The sequence below is a fragment of the Macaca mulatta genome, chromosome 14 (genome assembly GCF_049350105.2).
Source record: "Macaca mulatta isolate MMU2019108-1 chromosome 14, T2T-MMU8v2.0, whole genome shotgun sequence".
Taxonomy (NCBI): Eukaryota; Metazoa; Chordata; class Mammalia; order Primates; family Cercopithecidae; genus Macaca; species Macaca mulatta.
The window spans coordinates 18,387,072-18,410,188 of record NC_133419.1 but is presented as its reverse complement, the minus strand read 5'-3'; positions in this window follow the sequence as shown (position 1 = coordinate 18,410,188).

Here is a 23,117-nt window from a genome sequence, read left to right as displayed (position 1 = left end):
GCTGCAACCTCTGCCTTCTGGGTTCAAGCAATCCTCCTGCCTCAGTCACTAAAGTAGTTGAGTTTATACATGTGCACCACAATGCCTGGCTAATTTTTGTATTTTTGTAGAGACGGGTTATCGCCATGTTAGCCAGGCTGGTCTCAAACTCCTGACCTCAGGTGACCTGCCTGAGCCTCCCAAGGTGCTCATTGCAAGCTCCGCCTCCCAGGTTCACGCCATTCTCCTGCCTCAGCCTCCCAAGTAGCGGGGTCTACAGGTGTCCGCCACCGCACCTGGCTAAGTTTTTTGTATTTTTAGTAGAGACGGGGTTTCACCGTGGTCTCGATCTCCTGACCTCGTGATCCACCCGCCTCAGCCTCCCAAAGTGCTGGGATTACAGGCGTGAACCACTGCACCCGGCCTTATTCCTTCACTTTCTTAATAAACTTGCTCTCACTTTATTCTATGGATTCCCCTCAAATTATTTCTTTCACCAGACCCAAGAACCCTCTGCTGGGGTCTGGATCAGGACTTCTGGTAACAGAAGCAGATGGAAGATGAAGCTGGAAAGATAGGTTGGGATTGGATGGTGAAGATTTGCAAAGTGAGCTAGGGAATTTGGACTCTGTCCTATAGGCAGTGGGAAATGTGCATGGGGGTAAGTAGATCAGATGTCCCCTTTTATTTTATTTATTTATGTTTTTGAGACAGAGTCTCGCTCTGTCGCCCAGGCTGGAATGCAGTGGTGCGATCTCGGCTCACTGTAACCTCCGCCTCCCAGGTTCAAGCGATTCTCCTGCCTCAGCTTCCCAAGTAGCTGGGATTACAGGTGCCCGCTGCCACGGCTAATTTTTGTAATTTTAGTAGAGACAGGGTTTCATCATCTTGGCCAGGCAGGTCTTGAAATCCTGACCTCGTGATCCACCCACCTCTGCCTCTCAACTGGGATTACAGGCATGAGCCACCACGCCCAGCCAGATTTCCCCTTTTTTTGTTATTATTATTATTATTATTTTATACTTTAAGTTCTAGGGTACATGTGCACAACGTGCAGGTTTGTTACATATGTATACATGTGCCATGTTGGTGTGCTGCACCCATTAACTCGTCATTTACATTAGCTATATCTCCTAATGCTATTAGCAGATTTCCCCTTTTTAACGATAACTCTGGCCACCCTGCCGAGAGTAGATCAGAGCTGGCCGAGTGCTGTAGGCAGGGCTGTCTCCTCTGGATGCTGCTTTGTGAGCTTCCCTCCGTGGCCTCTGGACATTGCCCCAGCATTCCTGACAGGCAGCTGAGTAAAGTATTCTAATTTCACAGCTATGTTTTTCAGAGCTCAGGCAGTCCCACGTAAAGGCTGGTCCCAGCTATTAAGAGCAGTTAACCTCAGTCGGGGAGGCTGTTTGTGGATAGCAAGGCAGACCGATGGTGCTCAGGTGAAAATGAATTGCAGGTTTCGAGAGTGCAGCCTATAGAGAAAGCTTCTCCAGGGTCAGGAAGTTACCCTATTAAGAGAAAAAAAAATTAAGTTACCCTATATAGTCTAAACAGGGGAGGAACCAGTAGTTCCAGGAATCTGCCATTGCCCCAGGCAGATTCTCTAGCTGGTCCCTGCGTTGGCAGGAGACGCCCCAGGAGTTGCCATTGTGTACTCCGGGTTTCAGCTCTGTCGGCCGGGAGGCTCCTCCTCCGGAAGCCTACCCTGGTGCTCCGGAAGCCTACCCTGGGCCCTTCCACTGGGGTCTCCTTGCCGGTGAATGAGGAGTTCCTCGTGGCAGATCCATTCATTTCATAGGTTTTCAGGGAACACCCGTTGTGTGCCCAGTACCAGGCTGGGTGCTCAGTCCTTAATTCAAAGAAAGCAGGCCAGGCATGGTGGCTCACACTTGTAATCCAAGCATTTTAGGAGGCCAAGGCAGGCGGATCACTTGAAGTCAAGAGTTCAAGGCCAGCCTGACCAACATGGTGAAACCCCGTCTCTACTAAAAATACAAAAATTATCCGGGCATTGTGGTGCACGCCTGTAGTCCCAGCTACTCGAGAGACCGAGGCAGGAGAATTGCTTGAACCCGGGAGGCAGAGGTGGCAGTGAGCTGAGATTGCGCCACTGCACTCCAGGCTGGGTGACAGAGCGAGACTCCGTCTCAAGACAAAAAAAGAAAGCAGACAAGATGCCTAACTTTGTGGAATTTTCCACTGAAATCAAATAAAGTTTCAAAAACATCATTACCAATTGTCATGACTGTTTGAAGGAAAAAAAAAAAAAAAGGACAGTGTGCTGGAAAAGAATAGTGGAAGTGTGGCTTCAGGGAGTTTACGCCTCCACCCAAAAAGACCCAAAAGACAAATGGAAGTTAAAAAGGTGAAGAGGGGACCTAAGGAACGGCATTCCAGGCAGAACAACTGAAGACATGTATGTAAAGATCCTTACGTGAGAACTTGACCTTCTGGGACAGAAGGGTGGAGTGGGCAGGGCACGGTGAATGAGCGGGTGAGAGGCCCAGAATGAGGTGGGAGAGGCAGGCAGCACCCGGACACTACCAGGCTTTGTGAGTTCTGTTTCGAATGCAGGAGGAGGCCCTTGGAGGGATTTAAGCGGAGGAGGGAACTGAATGGCCTTTTTGGATGTTGCATGAGGAATGGATTAGAGCAAGGAATTAGCAAACCATGGCCTGTGTGGCCCACAACTAAGAGTGGTTTTTACTTTTATTCTTTTTTTTCTATGGAGACAAAGTCTCCCTGTGTTCCTCAAGCTGGTCTCGAACTCCTGGGCTCAAGTGATCCTCCTGCCTTGGCTTCCCAAAGTGTTGGGATTACAGGCATGAGCCACTGCCCTGGGCTGGTTTTTACCATTTTAAATGGATGAAAAAATAATAATAAAAAGAAGACTATTTTGTGACACACAAAGGTTATAGGAAATTCAAATTTCGGCATCTATAAATAAAGTTGGATTGGAACACAGCCACACTCATTTATTTATAAACTGCCTTTGGCTGTTTTCACACCACAATGGCAGAGTTAGTACCGTAGTTGCAACAGAAATCATATGGCTCAGACAACCTAAAATATTTACTATCTGCCCCTTACACAAAACTGGCCTGACTCATGGATTGGAGAGAGAGAAAAAGCAGGGAAATCAATTAAGAGGTACCTGCGGTAGATGGTACAGGGGTGAGATGACCACATAAGATGAACAGGGTGACTTGTTCCAGGGTGGTAGCCGTGGAGGTATGAGACGTGCATGGGTCCGGGCAAGGTGGCTCACTCCTGTAATCCCAGCACTTTGGGAGGCCAACGAGGGCAGATCACCTGAGGTCAGTTTGACGCCAGCCTGACCAACATAGTGAAACTCCATCTCTACTAAAAATACAAAAATTAGCCAAAGCCAGACGTGGTGGCTCACACCTGTAATCCCAACACTTTGGGAGGCCGAGGCGGGTGGATCACCTGAGGTCAGGAGTTCCAGACCAGTCCGGTTAACATGGTGAAACCCTGTCTCTACTAAAAATACAAAAATTAGCAGGGCATGGTGATGAACATCTGTAATCCCAGCTACTTGGGAGGCTGAGGCAGGAGAATTGCTTGAACCCAGGATGCGGAGGTTGCAGTGAGCCGAGATTGCGCCATTGCACTCCAGCCTGGGCAACAGAGCAAGGCTGAATCTCAAAAAAATAATAATAATAATAACTGGGTGTGGTGGTGCATGCCCGTAATCCCAGCTACTTGGGAGGCTGAGGCAGGAGAATTGCTTAAACCCAGGAGGCGGAGGTTGCAGTGAGTGGAGATCATGCCACTGCACTCCAGCCCAGGCAAGAGAGTGAGACTCTATTTCAAAAAAGAAAAAAAAGCGCCGGGCGCGGTGGCTCAAGCCTGTAATCCCAGCACTTTGGGAGGCCGAGACGGACGGATCACGAGGTCAAGAGATCCAGACCATCCTGGCTAACCCGGTGAAACCCCTTCTCTACTAAAAAAAATACAGAAAACTAGCCGGGCGTGTTGGCGGGAGCCTGTAGTCCCAGCTACTTGGGAGGCTGAGGCGGGAGAATGGTGTAAACCCGGGAGGCAGAGCTTGCAGTGAGCTGAGATCCGGCCACTGCACTCCACCCTGGGCAACAGAGCGAGACTCTGTCTCAAAAAAAAAAAAAGGCAATAATGATGTCCAGATGTTTAGCTACCTGAAAATACCATTTATTGAGACGAGGGAAACTGTGAAAGAGACAGAAAAAGAGCGAAAGATCAATAGTTCACTTTTGGACACTTTGGATTTGAGATGCTGATGAGATGTCTGGGAGGATTTCTCAAGAAGGCAGGGCCATGCACTATTCTGGACATTATCAATGAGCCTGAGACCCAGGAAAAGGTATAGGAACCCTGCTCCTCAGCCTTGCAGTGGGAGCTCTGTGCCGGAGGTGAGGTTGGACCAGGGTGGAGAAGGGGGAAGATGGGAACTCACGCATTAAGTCTTGTCTGTGGTACATCTGTCATTCCGCTCAGCACTCTGTCACCACGGCCTTACAACGACCTGGCAGAGTAGGACTTACTCTCCCCGTTTTACAAAGCAGGAAACTGAAAATCAGAGAGGGGCTACGATTTGCAGAGGGACACATCTAGGAACTGGGGAAGTGAGGGCTGGTTACGAGGTGTATTTGTTTCCCAGGGTGGCTGTAACCAATTACTGCAAATGAGTGACTTCAAACAACAGAAATATATTCTCTCATAGTTCTGGAGGCCAGAAATCCAAAATTGAAGTGTTAGCAGGGCCACACTCTTTCCCCAGGCTCTGGGGAAGAATTTTTCTTTCTTTTTTTTTTTTTTTTTTTTTTTTTTGAGATAGGATCTTGTTCTGTCATCCAGGCTGGAGTGCAGTGGCATGATCACAGCTCACTGCAGCCTCAAATTCAAGGCATCCTCCTACTTCAGCCTCCCCGGTAGCTGAGACTACAGGTATGCACTGCCATGCCTGGATAATTTTTTTTTAGTTTTTGTAGAGATGTTGACCAGGATGGTCTTTAACTTCCTGGCCTCAAGTGATCCTCCAGCCTCAGCCTCCTAAACTGCTGCGATTATAGGCGTGAGCCACTGCACCAAGCCTTGAATCTTTCCTTGCCTCTCTCCTAGTTTTTGTGGCTGCCAGCAATCTTTAGCATCCCTTGGCTTACAGCCTGTCATTCCAATCTCTGCCTCCATTTTCCCAGGATCTCCTCCTCTGTGCATCTATTTCTCTGTATCTGGCCTCCTTCTGCTTCACTCTTTTGTTTGTTTTTGTTTTTAGAGATGAGGTCTCACTGTATTGCCTAGGCTGGTCTTGAACTCCTGGGCTCAAGAGATCCTCCCACCTCAGCTTCCCAAGTAACTGGGACAACAGGCATGGGCCACCATGCTGGCTTGCCTTACTCTTTTCGGTGTGTGCTTCACTTTTTTCTTTTCTTTCTTTCTTTCTTTTTTTTTTTTTTTTTTTGAGATGGAGTCTCGCTCTGTCCCCCAGGCTGGAGTGCAGTGGCGCGATCTCGGCTCACTGCAAACTCCACCTCCCAGGTTCACTGCATTCTACTGCCTCAGCCTCCCGAGTAGCTGGGACTACAGGTGCCCACCACCATGCCCAGCTAAGTTTTTGTATTTTGTATTTCACCATATTAGCCAGGATGGTCTCAATCTCCTGACCTCGTGATCCCCCCACCTCAGCCTCCCAAAGTGCTGGGATTACAGGCGTGAGCCACCACGCCCGGCCTTTTTTTATTATTATTATTATTTTGAGACGAAGTCTTGCTCTGTCGCCCAGTCTGGAGTGCAGTGGTGCGAGCTTGGCTCACTGCAACCTCTGCTCCCCCGGTTCGAGCGATTCTTGTGCCTCAGCCTCCTGAGTGGCTGGGATTACAGGCATGCACCACCACACCCGGCTAATTTTTGTATTTTTAGTAGAGACAGGGTTTCAGCATGTTAACCAGGCTGGTGTTGAACTCCTGAGGTCAAGTGATCTGCCTGCCTCAGCCTCCCAAAGTGCTTGGATTACAGGTGTGAGCCACCATGCCAGGCTGATGTGCCTCACTCTTATTAGGACACTTGCCATTGGATTTAAGGTAACTGGATAATCCGGGATGATCACCTCACTTAAAAATGCTTAATTAGGTTGGGTGCAGTGCCTCAAGCCTGTGATCCCAGCACTTTGGGAAGCTGATGTGGGTAGATCGCTTGAGCCCAGGAATTGGAGACCCACCTGGGCAACACAGTGAGATACTGTCGCTACAAAAAATATACAAATTAGCTGGGTGTGATGGCAGGTGGCCATAGTTTGAGCTACTCAGGAGCTCAGGAGTTTGAGGTTGCAGTGAGCCATGTTCACGTCACTGCACTCTGCTTGGGTGACAGATTGAGACCCTGTCTTGAACAGACAAACAAACAAACCTTTTTTTTTTTTTTTTTGACATGGATGGAGTGCAGTGGCACAATCTCAGCTTACTACAACCACTGCCTCCCAGGTTCCAGCAATTTTCCTGCCTCAGCCTCCCAAGTAGCTGGGATTACAGGCACCCGCCACCACACCCAGCTAATTTTCGTAGTTTTAGTAGCAACAGGGTTTCATCATGTTGGCCAGGCTGACCTAGAACTCCTGACCTCAGGTGATCCCCCTCGCCTTGGCCTCCCAAAGTCCTAAGATTACAGGCGTGAGCCACTGCACCTGCCAAGAACAAACCTTTAATTATATCCAAAAAGATCCTTTTTCCACATAGAATAACATCCACAGGTTCTGGGGATTAGGATATGGACATATCTTTTTAGGGACTGCCAGTCAACCCAGCTAGAGGAGCTAGAGGAGGCCGCAGCTGTTAGCTTTGGAAATCTTATAAAATGCTTCCTGAGCTTAAAAAGCAGGCAGCTTTTCCTATTTCTTCATCTAGCACAAATATGCCTCTTTGCAGGATGGCCTGGCAGCCTAAATGCTGCCAACCCAAATGTGGCTTGGTCTTCTAGACTGTGTATAATTATGACAAAACCCTCAGATTCTGAGCCCTTATGACACAGGGATAGTCAAGTATGAAGGGGAGGCCAGGCGCAGTGGCCCACGCCTGTAATCCCAGCACTTTGGGAGGCCGAGGTGGGTAGATCACTTGAAGTCAGGAGTCCGAGACCAGCCTGGCCAACATGGTGAAACCCCATCTCTACTAAAAATACAAAATTACCTGGATGTGGTGGTGCATACCTGTAATCCCAGCTACTCAGGAGGCTGAGGCAGGAAAATTGCTTGAACCTGGGAGGCGGAGGTTGTGGTGAGCTAAGATCGTGCCATTACACTCCAGCCTGGGCAACAAGAGCGAAACTCCATCTCCAAAAAAAAAAAAATGTCTTTGGGGATGTGCACTCAGAGTTTGGAGCACAGGGGAGGACGCGTGTGGATCTGTACAAAGATACCACCCCACCGGGCCATGGGCTTCACCAATAAGAGCCACAGCTACCCAGGTAGCTTGCCACCTTCCTCCCCATAGAGAAACTAAGCTGGGGTTTCTTGAGCAAGTTTTTTGTCATAGGGACAGGAGACAACGCAGGGCAGTGGGAAAGAGGGTGGGAAGAGGGAAATGTAAAGGAATGTAAGTATAGTTCTCCCAGCCCTGCTCACACGTGACTCATCCACCCATAGGGAACTAGCTTGGCTGTAACACAGACAGAATCATTTTTATTTCTGCCACTTGGGATTTTTGCTGTCCTTGGAAGAGACCTTTGGCATGAGAACAGTGAGAGGAAGGATCTAGCAGAACTCAAAACCCTGGTTTCTGATTCTGGAGTTCCAGTTCTTTCTACGATGGTTTTCTAATCACTAAGGACTTCTGAGAACAGCAAAGGGCTTGTTCACCACCATCATCAGACCTTATTAGTAACTAACATACCCCCAGGAGATTATATCACAATGTCTATTTGCAGAACACTTTACAATTTACACAACACTTTCACATGTATTATTTCAGCACTCTGGTGATTGCTGTGCAAATCTGGCTGTCTAGAGAAGTTACCTGGCATTCTGTACATACGGTATTTTATGACATGATATTGATTTAGTGTGTGGATGGTGCCTCATCCCCCGTATATAAAAACAGAGGTGAGGCTTGGGTTTGGGTTTTTGTTTTGTTTTTTTTTTTGGACAGGGTTTCTGTCACCCAGGCTGGAATGTAGTAGTTTGATCTCAGCTCACTGGAGCCTCAACTTCCTGGGCATTGATCCTCCCACCTTAGCTTCCCAAGTAGTTGGAAATACAGGCACAGACCACCACGCTGGGCTAATTTTTTTTTTTTTTTTTGAGACAGAGTCTCGCTCTGTCGCCTGGGCTGGAGTGCAGTGGCGCGATCTCAGCTCAGTGCAACTTCTGCCTCCCGAGTTCAAATGATTCTCCTGCCTCAGCATCCTGAATAGCTGGGATTATAGGCGTACCACCATGCCCGGTTAATTTTTGTATTTTTAGTAGAGATGGAGTTTCACCATATTGGCCAGGCTTGTCTCAAACTCCTGACCTCAAGGGATCCACCCACCTTGGCCTCCCAAAGTGCTGGGATTACAGGCGTGCGCCACCGTGCCCACTTGAGGCTTGAGTGCGTATGTGTGTGTGTGTGTGTGGGTGTGGGTGTGTGTTTTTCTTGTTTTGTTTTTTGATATTTATGAAGCTGTCTGACACTTCCATCGTTATCCAAATATATATATATATACACACACACACACACATACACACACATACATATATATATATATAGTTGTTGTTTTTGTTTTGTTTGAGATAGTCTTATCGTGTTGCCCAGCCTGGGGTGCAGTAGCGCGATCTCGGCCCACTGAAACCTCTGCCTCCTGGGTTCAAGCAATTCTTCTGCCTCAGCCAACTGTGTATCTGGGACTACAAACACATCCCCCCACACCCAGCTAATTTTTGTGTTTTTGTTTTTTGTTTTTTGTTTGTTTGTTTTTGTTTTTTGAGACAGAGTCTTGCTCTGTCATCCAGGCTGGAGTGCAGTGGCGCGATCTCGGCTCACTGCAACCTCTGCCTCCCGGGTTCAAATGATTCTCCTGCCTCAGCCTCCTGAGTAGCTGGGATTACAGGCGCCCCACCACACCCGGTTAATTTTTGTATTTTTAGTAGAGATGGGGTTTCACCATTTTGGTCAGGCTTGTCTTGAACTCCTGACCTCAAGGGATCCACCCATGTCAGCCCCCCAAAGTGCTGGGATTACAGACGTGTGCCATCGTGCCCGCTTGAAGCTTGAGTGTGTGTGTGTGAGTGTGGATGTGGGTGTAAGTGTGTGTTTTGTTTTGTTTTCTGGTATTTATGAAGCTGTCTGATACTTCCATTGCTATCCAAATTTATATATATATATACATATATATGTATAGTTGTTGTTTTTGTTTTGTTTGAGACAGTCGTCTTACTGTGTCGCCCAGCCTGGAGTGCAGTAGCACCATCTCAGCCAACTGCAACCTCCACCTCCCAGGTTCAAGCAATTCTACTGCCTCACTCTCGTGAGTAACTGGGACTACAGGCATGTGCCACCATGCCTGGCTAATTTTTGTATTTTTAGTAGAGACGGGGTTTCACCGTTTGGGCCAGGCTGATCTTAAACTCCTGACCTCAGGTGATCTGCCCGCCTTGGCCTCCCAAAGTGCTGGGATTACAGGCATGAGCCACCGCACCCGGCCTCATTTTTGTATTTTTAATGGAGATGGGGTTTCGCCCTGTCGGTCAGGCTGGTCTCAAACTCCTCACCTCAAGTGATCCGTCCACCTCAGCCTCCCAAAGTGCTGGGATTACAGCCATCAGCCACTGTGTCCAGCCCCAAAATTGTGTTTTTGACACTGATTGCTGCTCCCAGAGTGTGGGACTCCTGCCTTCAGTCAGCACTGTTACGGATTTTCTCCTGTTAGGGCATTTAAATATGTGTTGGAGATGCCAAGCAGCAAGGACTCCGGATGCCTGTATTCAGTCTGTTTCCAAGCCTTGAGGAGGAATTTCATCTTCAGTTTGCTGCAAATTCTGCAGAATCCTTGAGGCTGTTATTTGCAAACCACTGGATGCAGTGACTGTGCAGGAAGCTCACACACATCATCTGTGTGGATTATGCATAGTTTTGCAGACTCAGCAAAGCGTTTGGATCCACAGACCACTTGAACGGAATCAGAGTTGTGTATTAGCCTGCACCAGGAAAATTCATCCCACGAAATGGAAATTTCCCAGAGGGAGCCTGGAGTTGAAAGACTTCTGCTGCTAGGCAGGGCGCGGTGGCTCATACTGTAATCTCAGCACTTGGGGAGGCCAAGGCAGGCGGATAACCTGAGATCGGGAGCTCGAGACCAGCCTGACCAACATGGAGAAACCCCATCTCTACTAAAAATACAAAAATTAGCTGGGTGTGGTGGTACGTGCCTGTAATCCCAGCTACTCGGGAGGCAGGAGAATTGCTTGAACCCGGAGGCAGAGGTTGCAGTGAACCGAGATTGCAACACTGCACTCCACCCTGGCAACAGAGCTAGACTCCATCTCAAAACAAAACAAAGCAAAACAAAAAAACAAAACAAAAAAACAGACTTCTGCTGCTTTTACAGCAAATCATGAAATCCACAGGTCCCAAAACTGGAAGGGATCCAAGGGACCATCTAGTCCCTCCCCTTTCATTTTAAGATGAGGAAACTAAAGCCTAGAAAACTGAAAGGATGAACCCAAAATCCCATAGCCCAAGTCCAATGCTCTTTCCACTGTGCTATGTTACCTGTTCTAGAAAACACCCCGACAAAGCCAAATATTGTTTTGCAGATCAAAGAAACTGGCATTATTTAGGGTCATGCTCATGGTCTGCCCAGCTTCCAGTGTGAGTGAACCTGAGACCTTGATTTGCTATCCCCAGCAGCTTTTCAGTGAGTTGCCTTGTGATGCCTTAGGTCGAAGTAGTGTCACAGACAGGAGCAAAACGTCTGTAAACAGGGCTTTATGACGTGGTCTCTCCATGGCAAGAAAGCAGAGCAGGGCCGCCCCATCCTCCTCACTATCAGATTAGCAGCATCAAAAAGTAGGTATCAGGTCAGGCATGGGGGCTCACACCTGTAATTCCAGCACTTTGGGAAGCCAAGGCGGGAGGATCGAGGATCGCTTGAGCTCAGGAGTTGGAGACCAGCCTGGGCAACATAGCAAAACTCTGTCTCTACAAAAAATACAAAAATCAACTGGGTGTGGTGGCTCATGCCTGTGGTCCCAGCTACTGGGGAGGCTGAGGTGGGAGGATCACCAGAGCCCAACAGGTTGAGGCTTCAGTGAGCTATGATCATGCCACTGCACTCCAGCCTGCAGCCTGGGCAACAGAGTGAGACCTTATCTCAATAAATAAATAAATAAATAAATAAATAAATAAAGTATTAAAATTTTGTGTCCACCCTGCATCTGAGGGCTCATCAGATGGGAATGGATGACTTTAAGCCCCTAGGAAGTTGTTTTGCTGTGTAGCAAAGGGAGCCAAAGTAAAGCCTGGGGTTAGTTAAGATGCCTCAAAGCACAGCCTGAAACAAAGCGCTTTACAGGAGTGTGCAAGGCAGGTCTTCCCTGCTCAAACATGGCGCTTTTTTTTTTTTTTTTTTTTTTTGAGATGGTCTCCCTCTGTCGCCCAGGCTGGAGTCCAGTGGCACGATCTCGGCTCACTGTAACCGCCGCCTCCCAAGTTCAAGTGATTCTCCTAGCTCCACCTCCCAAGTAGCTGGGATTACAGGTTTACCATGCCTAAGTTTTGTATTTTTAGTAGAGATGGGGTGTTGCCATGTTGGCCAGGCTGGTCTCGAACTCCTGACGTCAAGTGATCCACCCATCTCGGCCTCCCAAAGTGCTGGGATTACAGGTGTGAGCTAACGTGCCTGGCCCGCACATCGTTCTTTCTATCCACCATGGAAAACCTCTCCAGTCCTAAAAATGGATTCTGGGAAAACGTGGCATTAAGCAGGACATTTCCTGTTCTCATAAATCCATTATAGCTAGAGGTGGCCTCCCTGCCCATGCATTTCCTGCTCCCTCTGCCTGCAACGCCCTCCCACTCCCGCTGGCTCAATCTCTCAAGATTCAGCTTAAGTGTCACCTTCTCTGGGAAGACCTCCTTGACACTGTCTTTTCTTTTTTCTTTCTTTCTTTTTATTTATTTATTTTTTCTGAGACAGGGTCTGTCTCTGTTGCGCAGGCTGGAGTGCAGTGGCACAATCGCAGCTCACTACAGCCTTGAACTCAAGTGATCCCTCCACCTCAGCATTCCCAGTAGCTGAAACTACAGGTGCAAGCCACCATGCCCCAGTATTTTTTTTTTTTTTTTTTTTTTTTTTGTAGAGGCATGGTCTTGCTATGTTGCCCAGGCTGGTCTTGAACTCCTGGCCTCAAGTGATCCTCCTATCTTAGCCTCCCAAAGTGCTGGGATTGCAGGTGTGAGCCACCGTGCCTGGCCAACACTGTTCATTCTTTACCCCATTTGAAGCTGACTTAAAGTGCTCCTTTTCTGTGCCCCCCGCCCCCCAATGCCTCTTCTTTCAGCAAGCTTGTCACATTCTATTGTAGTTGTAGGTTTACTTGTCTCCCACTCTTAAAAGACACACTCCGTTGGGGGCAAAGAGTGTTTTCCATTTCAGCATTTCTTTTTCGTTTTTGTTTTTTTAAAGACAGGAGTCTAGGCCAGGCACAGTGGCTCACACCTGTAATCCCAGCACTCTGGGAGGCCAAGGTGGGCAGATTGCTTGAGCCCAGGAGTTCGAGACCAGCCTGGGCAACATGGTGAGACTCTGTCTCTACAACAACAACAACTTAGCTGGGCATATGCAAGCCTGTAGTCCCAGTTACTCAGGAGGCTGACAGGGGACAAGTACTTGAGCCTGGAAGGTGGAGGTTGCAGTGAGCCGAGATCGCACCACTGCACCCCAGTCTGGGTGACAGAATGAGACCTGGTCTCTCAGGAAAAAATAAAATAAAAAGACAGGAGTCTGGCTCTGTCACCCAGGCTGGAATGCAGTGGCACGGTCATAGTTGACTGTAATCTTGAACTCCTGGCTCCAGTGATCCTCCTGCCTCGGCCTCTCAAAGCGCGGGGACTACAGGCGTGAACCACCGCTCCTGGCTGAGCATTCCCTTTGGAACAGTGAAGAGGAGAGTAGATTTTAAATAAATGTCAGTAGAATTAATGATTCTTCTGCCTGCCATCCAATCACCCCCTTTATCTGGCCCCTCTTACTTTTTTTCTTTTCAAACAGAGTCTCGCTCTGTCACCCAGGCTGGTGTGCAGTGGTGCCATCTTGGCTCACTGCAACCTCCACCTCCTGGGTTCAAGCAATTCTCCTGCCTCAGCCTCCCAAGTAGCTGGGACTACAGGCACATGCCACCACGCCCAGCTAATTTTTGTATTTTTAGTAGAGACGGGGTTTCGCAGTGTTAGCCAGGATGGTCTTGATCTCCTGAACTCATGATCCACCCGCCTCAGCCTCCCTAAGTACTGGGACTACAGGCATGAGCCACTGCGCCCAGCCTTTTTTTTTTTTTTTTCTTTTTTGAGACAGAGTCTCACCCTGTCGCCCAGGATGGAGTGCAGTGGTATAACCTCGGTTCACTGCAACCTCCACCTTCCAGGTTTAAGCAATTCTTCTGCCTCAGCCTCCCAAATAACTGGGACTATAGGTATGCGCCACCATGCCCGGCTAATTTTTGTATTTTCAGTAGAGACAGGGTTTTACCATGTTGGCCCCTCTGGTCTTGAACTCCTGACTTCAGGTGATCCGCCTGCCTCAGCCTCCCAAAGTGCTGGGATTACAGGCGTGAGCCACTGCGGCCGGCCTCCTCTTACATTTTTTAAAAGAAATAGAGGCAAGAGAGGCCTCACTATGTTGCCCAGGCTGGCCTCAAACTCCTGGGCTCAAGTGATTTTCCTGCCTTATCCTCCTGACCAGCTGGGACTCCAGGCACACGCTTCTGTGCCCAGCCAGCCCCTCTGACTCTTGAAAGATCTTCAATATGAGGATCTCTTCAAGCTGCCTCCTATCCTACCAATAAATGTCACTGTTCCCAGCCAGACACCACCAGGAACAATCCTGTAGCTGAAATTGGGGTGTATTGCTGTTTGCAATGGAGAATGTGTACTGGGGGAATGATGGGACATCTGTCTAAGAGGGTGTTAGAAAGGACTTATTACAGGATTTGACTTGCATTGGGTGATTTGGGGAAGAGTCAAAGAAACAGGGCTTTGCTCTAAATTGGAGGCTGTCAGGAAGTGGGGGTAATACTATAATTGTTTTTTTGTCGTCGTTTTCAAGACAGAATTTTGCCCTTGTTGCCCAGGCTGGAGTGCAGTGGCACGATCTCGGCTCACTGTAACATTCACCTCCGGGGTTTAAGTAATTCTCCTGCCTCAGTCTCCCGAGTAGCTGGGATTACAGGCATGCGCCACCATACCCAGCTAAATTTTTGTATTTTTAGTAGAGACGGGGTTTTGCCATGTTGGCCAGGCTGGTCTCGAACTCCTGACCCCAGGTGATCCGTCTGCCTCGGCCTCCCAAAGTGCTGGGATTACAGGGGTGAGCCACGGTGCCTGGCCCTTAAGATTGGTTACTGAAGTGGTTCAGAGCATGCCACCTCAAAATATGCCACTTTAGTATACTGATTATATACTGGGCTGAAGGCACAAGAGAAACAGAAGATACAGGAAAGGATCTCTGACCTCTCCCTTTCTACCTAAAAGAGGTCATAAAATTTCCCATGAGAAAGGTTCCTTACCTAAACCAGGAAGAAAGAGACTGAGAACCTGTATAAACCAACCTACTAAAATAAGCCCTACCTTCCATTACTTTCCTCCATCTATTTCCTAGTCACTGTCTCACAATTTACTGCCCCTAGTTCAAGCCTCTTTGTCTTGTCTCATCCCCACTGTGCCCAGTTGTGAACAATTAACTGTTCTTTTTTTTTTTTTTTTTTTGAAACAGTCTCCCTCTGTCACCCAGTCTGGAGTGCAGTGGCACAATCTCGGCTCACTGCAACCTCTGCCTCCTGGGTTCAAGCGATTCTCCTGCCTCAGCCTCCCAAGTAGCTGGGATTACAGGCATGTGCCATCACGCCTGGCTAATTTTTGTATTTTTGTAGAGACAGGGTTTCACCCTGTTGGCCAGGCTGGTCTTGAACTCCTGACCTCAGGTGATCTGCCCCCTCGCCTGCCAAAGTGCTGGGATTACAGACGTGAGACACCGAGCCCAGCCCACAGTTGATTGTTCTTTGTGTGAAAAGGTAAAGGTATATAAGCTTTTGAGCCTAACAGCTTCTTTGGGTCTTCATTTTCTTTCTAAAGTCTCCCATGTATACACACAAAAATATTAAATAAAATTTGTATGCCTGGCTGGGCGTGGTGGCTCACACTTGTAATCCCAGCACTTTGGGAGGCTGAGGCAGGCGGATCACGAGGTCAGGAGATCAAAACCATCCTGGCAAACACAGTGAAACCCATCTCTACTAAAAATACAAAAAAATTAGCCTGGTGTGGTGGCGGGTGCCTGTAGTCCCAGCTACTCGGGAGGCTGAGGCACGAGAATCGCTTGAACCCGGGAGGCAGAGGTTGCAGTGAGCCGAGATTGTGCCGCTGTACTCCAGCCTGGGCGACAGAGCAAGAGAGAGTCTCCCCCCCAAAAAAAAAAAAATTTGTATGCCTTTCTTCTGTATATCTGTCTTACATCAGGTTTTTTTCTTTTCTTTTCTTTCTTTTTTTTTTTTTTTTAAGACAGGGCCTCAGTCTCCCAGGCTGGAATGCCATGGCACCATCAGCTCACTGCTGCCTCAACCTCCCAGGTTCAAACAATCCTCCCACCTCAGCCTCCCAAATATCTGGGACCACAGGCTTGCGCCACCACGTCAGCTAATTTTTAAATTATTTTTGTAGAGATGAGGTCTCACTATGTCGCCCAGCTAGTCTTGAACTCCTAGGCTCAAACCTCCCACCTCAGCCTCTCAAAGTGCTGGGATTACAGGCATGAGCCACCACACATGGCACGTGGCCAGTTTAATTCTTTTTTTTTTTTTTTTTTTTGAGACGGAGTCTCACTTTGTCACCCAGGCTGGAGTGCAGTGACACGATCTCCGCTCACTGCAACCTCTGCCTCCCAGGTTCAAGCGATTCTCCTTTCTCCACCTCCCGAGCAGCTGGAATTACAGGCACGCCCCACCACGCCCGGCTAATCTTTGTATTTTTTTTTTTTTTTTTTTAGTAGTGATGGGGTTTCACCATGTTGACCAGACTGGTCTCGAATTCCTGACCTCAGGTGATCCACCCACCTCAGGCTCCCAAAGGGGTGGGATTACAGGCATGAGCCACCGTGCCCGGCCTGGCCGGTTTAATTCTTAGTCTCAGCTACAGAACCTGAGAAGGTAGAAGGAAGTTTTTTTGTCCTCCCACATCCTGTACCTTAATAAATGTTATCTATAAGGTGGGAGGAAAGCAGCAAAACTAAAGTTGTGATTGGGAAAGCAGCTGCAGTGAATCACATTGGCGAAAACAGGGAAATTTTTGGTCATTTCGGTGTTTTGGACAATGTCCATATTTTTGCCTGTGTTCTGACATGAGTGATGATTTTCTTGTTTGTTTTTTGAGACAGAGTCTTGCTTTGTCGCCCAGGCTGGAGTGTAGTTGCACAATCTCGGCTCACTGCAACCTCTGCCTCCCGGGTTCAAGCAATTCTCCTGCCTCAGCCTCCTGAGTAGCTGGGATTACAAGCCCACGCCACCACGCCCAGCTAAATTTTGTAATTTTAGTACAGATGGGATTTCATCATGTTGGTCTGGCTGGCCTTGAACTCCTAACCTCATGATCTGCCCACCTCAGCCTCCGAAAGTGCTGGGATTATAGGCATGAGCCACTGCGCCCGGCCGTGATGTTTTTTTTTTTTTTTTTTTTTTTGAAACAGTGTCTCACTTTGTCACCCAGGCTGGAGTGCAGTGGTGTGATTTCAGCTCACTGCAACCTCCGCCCCTAAGTTCAAGCGATTCTCCTGCCTCAGCCTCCTGAGTAGCTGGGATTACAGGCGACTGCCATCGTGCCTGCCTAATTTTTGTATTTTTAGTAGAGACAGTTTCACCATCTTGGCCAGGCTGGTCTTGAACTGCTGACCTCATGACCCACCCACCTCGACCTCCCGAAGTGCTGGGATTATAGGCGTGAGCCACTGTGCCTGGCCGTGATGTTTTTGTCTTGGTTTATCATGGCCACAGAGTAGCCTTGTCTGGTGTTGACGTACTGTGAAACTGTTCACTTCAGTGGAACACCAAGGCCTAGCTGATAGTACCAGGCCCACTACCACATGCCAGGGCTTCATTGCCTTTCTCAGAACTCATACCTGTTCCTGAATGTTACCAAGCTGTTCCTGTTCCTTGCCTAGGAGGCTCTTTTCCCTTTCCCAGCCAAACACTACTTTTTTCAAGTCAAACTGCACAAAATTCCATCTCCCCGTGAGGTCTTCCCAAAGACAGTGAAACCGCCTTTGCAAAATTATAACTGATACAGTGAAAGAGATCTAACTTAACCAACTCCATCTTGCTTTTAACCTCCAAGCTGTCCTTTTTCATTCCTGGGCATAGGCTGAACTAACTTTGGGAGAAATTTATTTATAATTTATAGTTTGAAACAAAGACGATGGCCGGGCACAGTGGCTCATGCTTGTAATCCCAGCACTTTGGGAGGCCAAGGTGGGTGGATCACCTGAGGTCAGGAGTTCGAGACCAGTCTGACCAATATGGTGAAACCTCGTCTCTATTAAAAATATAAAAATTAGCTGAGCAAGGTGGCGTGTGACTGTAGTCCTAGCTACCAGGGAGGCTGAGACAGGAGAACTGCTTGAACCCCGGAGGCAGAGATTGCGCCACTGTACTCCAGCCTGGGCGATAGAGCAAGACTGCCTCAAAAATAAACACATACATACATACATACAAACAAACAATACATAAAACAAAGATGATAACAGTCCTTTCCCAAAGCAGACCATCTTCCTGCTTGCCTAGGGACTAGATTGCTTCTGTAGGACTAACATTAGCCATAAGATTAGAAATAATTATGGTTTAGGAGTCATGCAGCTGGAGGTTACAAGCTTTTGACCCTCCCTAAACTGCTCCTAAGATCAGTGCTTGAGATAGTTTGCAGACCCTGCACTTGATGGATCAGCTGGCACCACCCAGATCAATAAACTGGCTCACCTGATCTTGTGGCCCCCACCCAGGAACTGACTCAGAGCAAGAAGACAACATCAACTCCCTGTGATTTCATCCCTGACCAGTCAGTACTCCTGGCTCACTGGCTTCCCCCAGTCACCAAGTTATTCTTAAAAACTCTGCTCCCCGACTGGGCGTGGTGGCTCACACCTGTAATCCCAGCACTTTGGGAAGTGGAGGCGGGTGGATCACCTGAGGTCAGGAGTTCAAGACCAGCCTGGCCAACATGGTGAAACCCCATCTCTACTAAAAATACAAAATTAGCTGGGCATGGTGGCGCATGCCTGTAATCCAAGCCACTCTGGGTACTGAGGCAGGAGAATTCTCTGAGCCCAGGAGGTGGAGACTGCAGTGAGCTGAGATTGTGCCACTGCATTCCAGCCTAGGTGGCAGAGCGAGACTCTGTCTCAAAACAAAACAACAGAAAAACCAAAACACCACCACCACCAACAAAAACTCTGCTCCCCAAATGCTTGGGGAAGCTGACTTAAGTAATAATAAAACTCCGGTATCCCGCACAGCTGGCTCTGCGTGAATTACTCTTTCTCTATTGCAATTCCCCTGTCTTGATGAATCGGCTCGGGCAAAGTGAACCCCTTGGGCGGTTACAACAGTACTACTTTCTCCATAGAATTAGCTTTCCTGCGTGCATCTAAAAACCTTAATTGGTCATGCCTGTAATCAAAGCAATTTGAAAAGTTGAGGCTAGAAGATGGCTTGAGCCCAGGAGTTCAAGGCCAGTCTGGGCAACATAGTGAGACCCTGTTTCTATAAAACCAAAAACCAAAAACCCTTGATTGGCATAGCATAGTTAGTCTTCAAATATATCCCTATCTTGAAGTATTTTACTTGTTTCACGTGTGTTTTTCTTCTGTTCCCAATAGGTTGTAAATCTTTTAGAGGCAAAGTCCATTTCTTACACTTCAATATCCCCTACAACTGAGCACCCTGCTGAAGGACAGGTTAGTCTGAGTTGGCATATTGGTTGGTCTGAATAAGGAGAGAGGGGAGAACAGTTTGCTTCTGCAACACAGCTGTGAAAACACAGCTCTAGGCTAGCAGAGGAGTAGCTCCCAGCTTGCCCCTTTCCCAGGTAAAGCCATTTCTATTTTTGTTTGTTTGTTTGTTTGGTTTGTTTTAGACAGAGTCTTGCTCTGTTAGCCAGGCTGGAGTGCAGTGGCACGATCTTGGCTCACTGCAACCTCCCTCTCCTGGGCTCAAGCAATTCTCCTGCCTCAGCCTCCCAAGTAGCTGGGATTACAGGCGTGTGCCACCACGCCCAGCTAATTTATATATAATTTATATATATTATATAAATTATATATATTATATAAATTATATGTATATATAAATGAAGGGTTTCACCATGTTGGCCAGGCTGGTCTTGAACTCCTGATCTCAGGTAATCCGCCTGCCTCAGCCTCCCAAAGTGCTGGGATTACAGGCATGAGCCACCGTGCCTGGCCTGCCCTTTCTTTTTTAAAAAAGTTTTTTATTTTTTGAGACAGAGTCTCACTCCGTCGTCCAAGCTGGAGTGCAGTGATGTGATCTCAGCTTACTGCAAGCTCTGCCTTCTGGGTTCAAGCGATTCTCATGCCTCAGTCTCCTGAGTAGCTGGGAAGACAGGCACGCGCCCCACGCCTGGCTAATTTTTGTATTTTTAGTAGAGATGGGTTTTACCATGTTGGCCAGGTGGGTCTCAAACTCCTGGCCTCAGGTGATCTACCCACCTCAGTCTCCCAAAGTGTTGGGATTATAGGCGTGAGCCACTGCAACCGGCCTTCCAATTTACGTTTTGGAGCATTCATTCCATTGCAAGAGCTTATTTAATTTTTTTTTATTTATTTATTTATTTGAGATGGAGTCTCGCTCTGTCGCCCAGGCTGGAGTGCAGTGGTGCGATCTTGGCTCACTGCAAGCTCCGCCTCCCGGGTTCATGCCATTCTCCTGCCTCAGCCTCCCGAGTAGCAGGGACTACAGGTGCCCACCACCATGCCTGGCTAATTGTTTTTGTATTTTTAGCAGAGATGGGGTCTTGCCGTGTTAGCCAGGATGGTCTCGATCTCCCGACCTTGTGATCCACCCGCCTTGGCCTCCCAAAGTGCTGGGATTACAGGCATGAGCCACTGCGCCTGGCCAATATTTATTTATTTATTTATTTATTTATTTATTTATTTATTTATTTATTTTTGAGACACAGTTTTGCTCTTCTTGCCCAGGCTGGAGGGCAATCGCACCATCTCAGCTCACTGCAACCTCCACCTCCTGGGTTCAAGCGATTGTCCTGCCTCAGCCTCCTGAGTAGCTGGGATTACATGCATGTGCCACCACGCTCTGCTAATTTGGTATTTTTCCTAGAGACGGGGGTTTCTCATGTTGGTCAGGCAGGTCTCGAACTCCCGACCTCAGGTGGTCCGGCTGCCTCAGCCTCCCAAAGTGCTGGAATGACAGGCGTGAGCCACCGTGCCTGGCCAATTTTTATTTATTTATTTAGAAACAGGGTAAACCTCTGTCATCCAGGCTGGAGTGCAGTGGCACAATCATAGCTCACTGCAGTCCCAAACTCCTGGGCATAAGCGATCCTCCCACCTTAGCCTCCCAAGTAGTTGGGACTATAGGCGCGTGCTACCATACCTAGCTAAGTTGTGTATTTTTTAATTTTTTAGACAGGGGTCTCAGTATTGCTGAGGCTGGTCTCCAACTCCTGGGCTGAAGTGATCCTACTCCCGTGCCCTCTCAAAGTGCTGAGATGACCAGCATGAGCCACCACACAGGACCAAGAGTTGATTTTGGTAACATCTTCTGTCCCTATCTGTCTGAAAAATCCTTGAGAGCAGGATCTACCATTAATGCATTAAACAATTATTATTATTATTTGTTTGCTTATTTTGAGATGGAGTCTCACTCTGTAACCCAGGCTGGAGCGCTGTGGTGCTATCTCAGCTCACTGAAAACTCTGCCTCCCAGGTTCAAGTGATTCTCCTGCCTCAGCCTCCTGAATAACTGGGATTACAGGTGCGTGCCATGATGCCCAGCTACTTTTTTTGTATTTATTTATTTTTATTTTTATTTTTTTGAGATGGAGTCTTGCTCTGTCACCCAGGCTGGAGTGCTATGGCATGATCTTGGTTCACTGCAGCCTCCCTCTCCTGGGTTCAAGCAATTCTCCTACCTCAGCCTCCTGAGTAGCTGGGACCACAGGCGACTGCCACCACGCCCCAGCTAATTTTTGTATTTTTAGTAGAGATGAGGTTTCACCATGTTGGTCCAGCTAGTCTCGAACTCCTGACCTCAAGTGATCTGCCCGCTTTGGCCTCCCAAAGCGCTGGGATTACAGGCGTGAACCATCACACCTGATGGTATTTTTAGTAGAGACGGGGTTTCACCATGTTGGCCAGGCTGGTCTTGAACTCCTGGCCTAAAGTGATTCACCTGCCTTAGGCTCCCAAAGTGCTGGGATTACAGGCTTGAGCCAACGCAATTGCCTACCATTAATGTATTTTTGTATATCTCCTCCCACCCCCACAAACTGTCAGGCAGGGGGCTTAGTGGGTGGAGGAAAGGCCCAGCAGTGCCTGAGTAACCCCTTTGCAGAAGGGCTTTGCCTACCTCTTTGTAGAAACTAGGGCACATCCAAACTGTCTCTTCTCAGGCTAGGCAGGACAGCGTGGCCTCACCTCTGAACCTTCAAGACTTGGACTTTGGCTGAAGCCAGGGCGTAGGAGTTCTAAGTCCCACTGGCCACATGCCCTCTGGCCCATCACTGTCCCAGGCTGCTCCTAGGTGGACACTCAATAGGTTAGGCAAGTCTTAGTTAAAAGCAGTGAGAGGCTGAGAGCCTGGGCATGGTGTAATCCCAGCACTTTGGGAGGCTGAGGCAGGCAGATCACGAGGTCAGGAGACTGAGACCATCCTGGCCAACATGGTGAAACCCCGTCTCTACTAAAATACAAACAAATTAGCTGGGTGTGGTGGTGGTGCACGCCTCTAGTCCCAGCTGCTCTGGAGGTTGAGGCAGGGGAATCGCTTGAATCCGGGAGGCAGAGACTGCAGTGAGCCGAGATTGTGCCACTGCACTCCAGCTTGGGTGACAGAGCAAGACTCTGTCTCAAAAAAAAAAAAAAAAAAGAATCAGTGAGGAGGCTGGGCACGGTGGCTCACACCTGTAATCTCAGCAGTTTGACAGACCGAGATGGATGGATGCCAGGAGTTCTAGACCAGCCTAGGCAACATAGGAAGACCCTGTATCTACAAAAAATGCAAAAACTAGCTGGGTGTTGTGGCACGCACCTATAGTCCCAGCTACTCGGGAGGCTGAAGTGGGAGGATCGATGCCCAGGAAGTCGAGGCTGCAGTGAGCCCACGTCCTGCCACTGCACTCCAGCCTGGGTGACAGAGAGGTCCTGTCTTAAAAAAAAAAAAAAAAAAAAAACCGGCCAACCACCAAACAAACAAAAAAGCAGTGAGGGTCAGACATAGTGGTTCATGCCTAGAATCCCAGCACTTTGGGAGGCCGAGGTGGGAGGATCACTTGAGCCCAGGAGGTCCAGACCAACATGGGAAACATAGCAAGACCTTGTCTCTACAAAAATACAAAAATTAGTCAAGCTTGAGGACGCAGGTCTGCAAGCCTACTTGGGAGGCTGAGGTGGGAGGATCAGTGAAGCTTGAGTGACTACATCACTGCACTCCAGCCTGGGTAACAGAAGACAGACGACGTCTCTAGAAAAAAAAAAAAAGGCCCATCCTGGCTGACACGGTGAAACCCCGTCTCTACTAAAAAAAAAAAAAAATACAAAAAACTAGCCGGGCGAGGTGGCGGGCGCCTGTAATCCCAGCTACTCGGGAGGCTGAGGCAGGAGAATGGCGTGAACCCGGGAGGCGGAGCTTGCAGTGAGCTGAGATCCGGCCACTG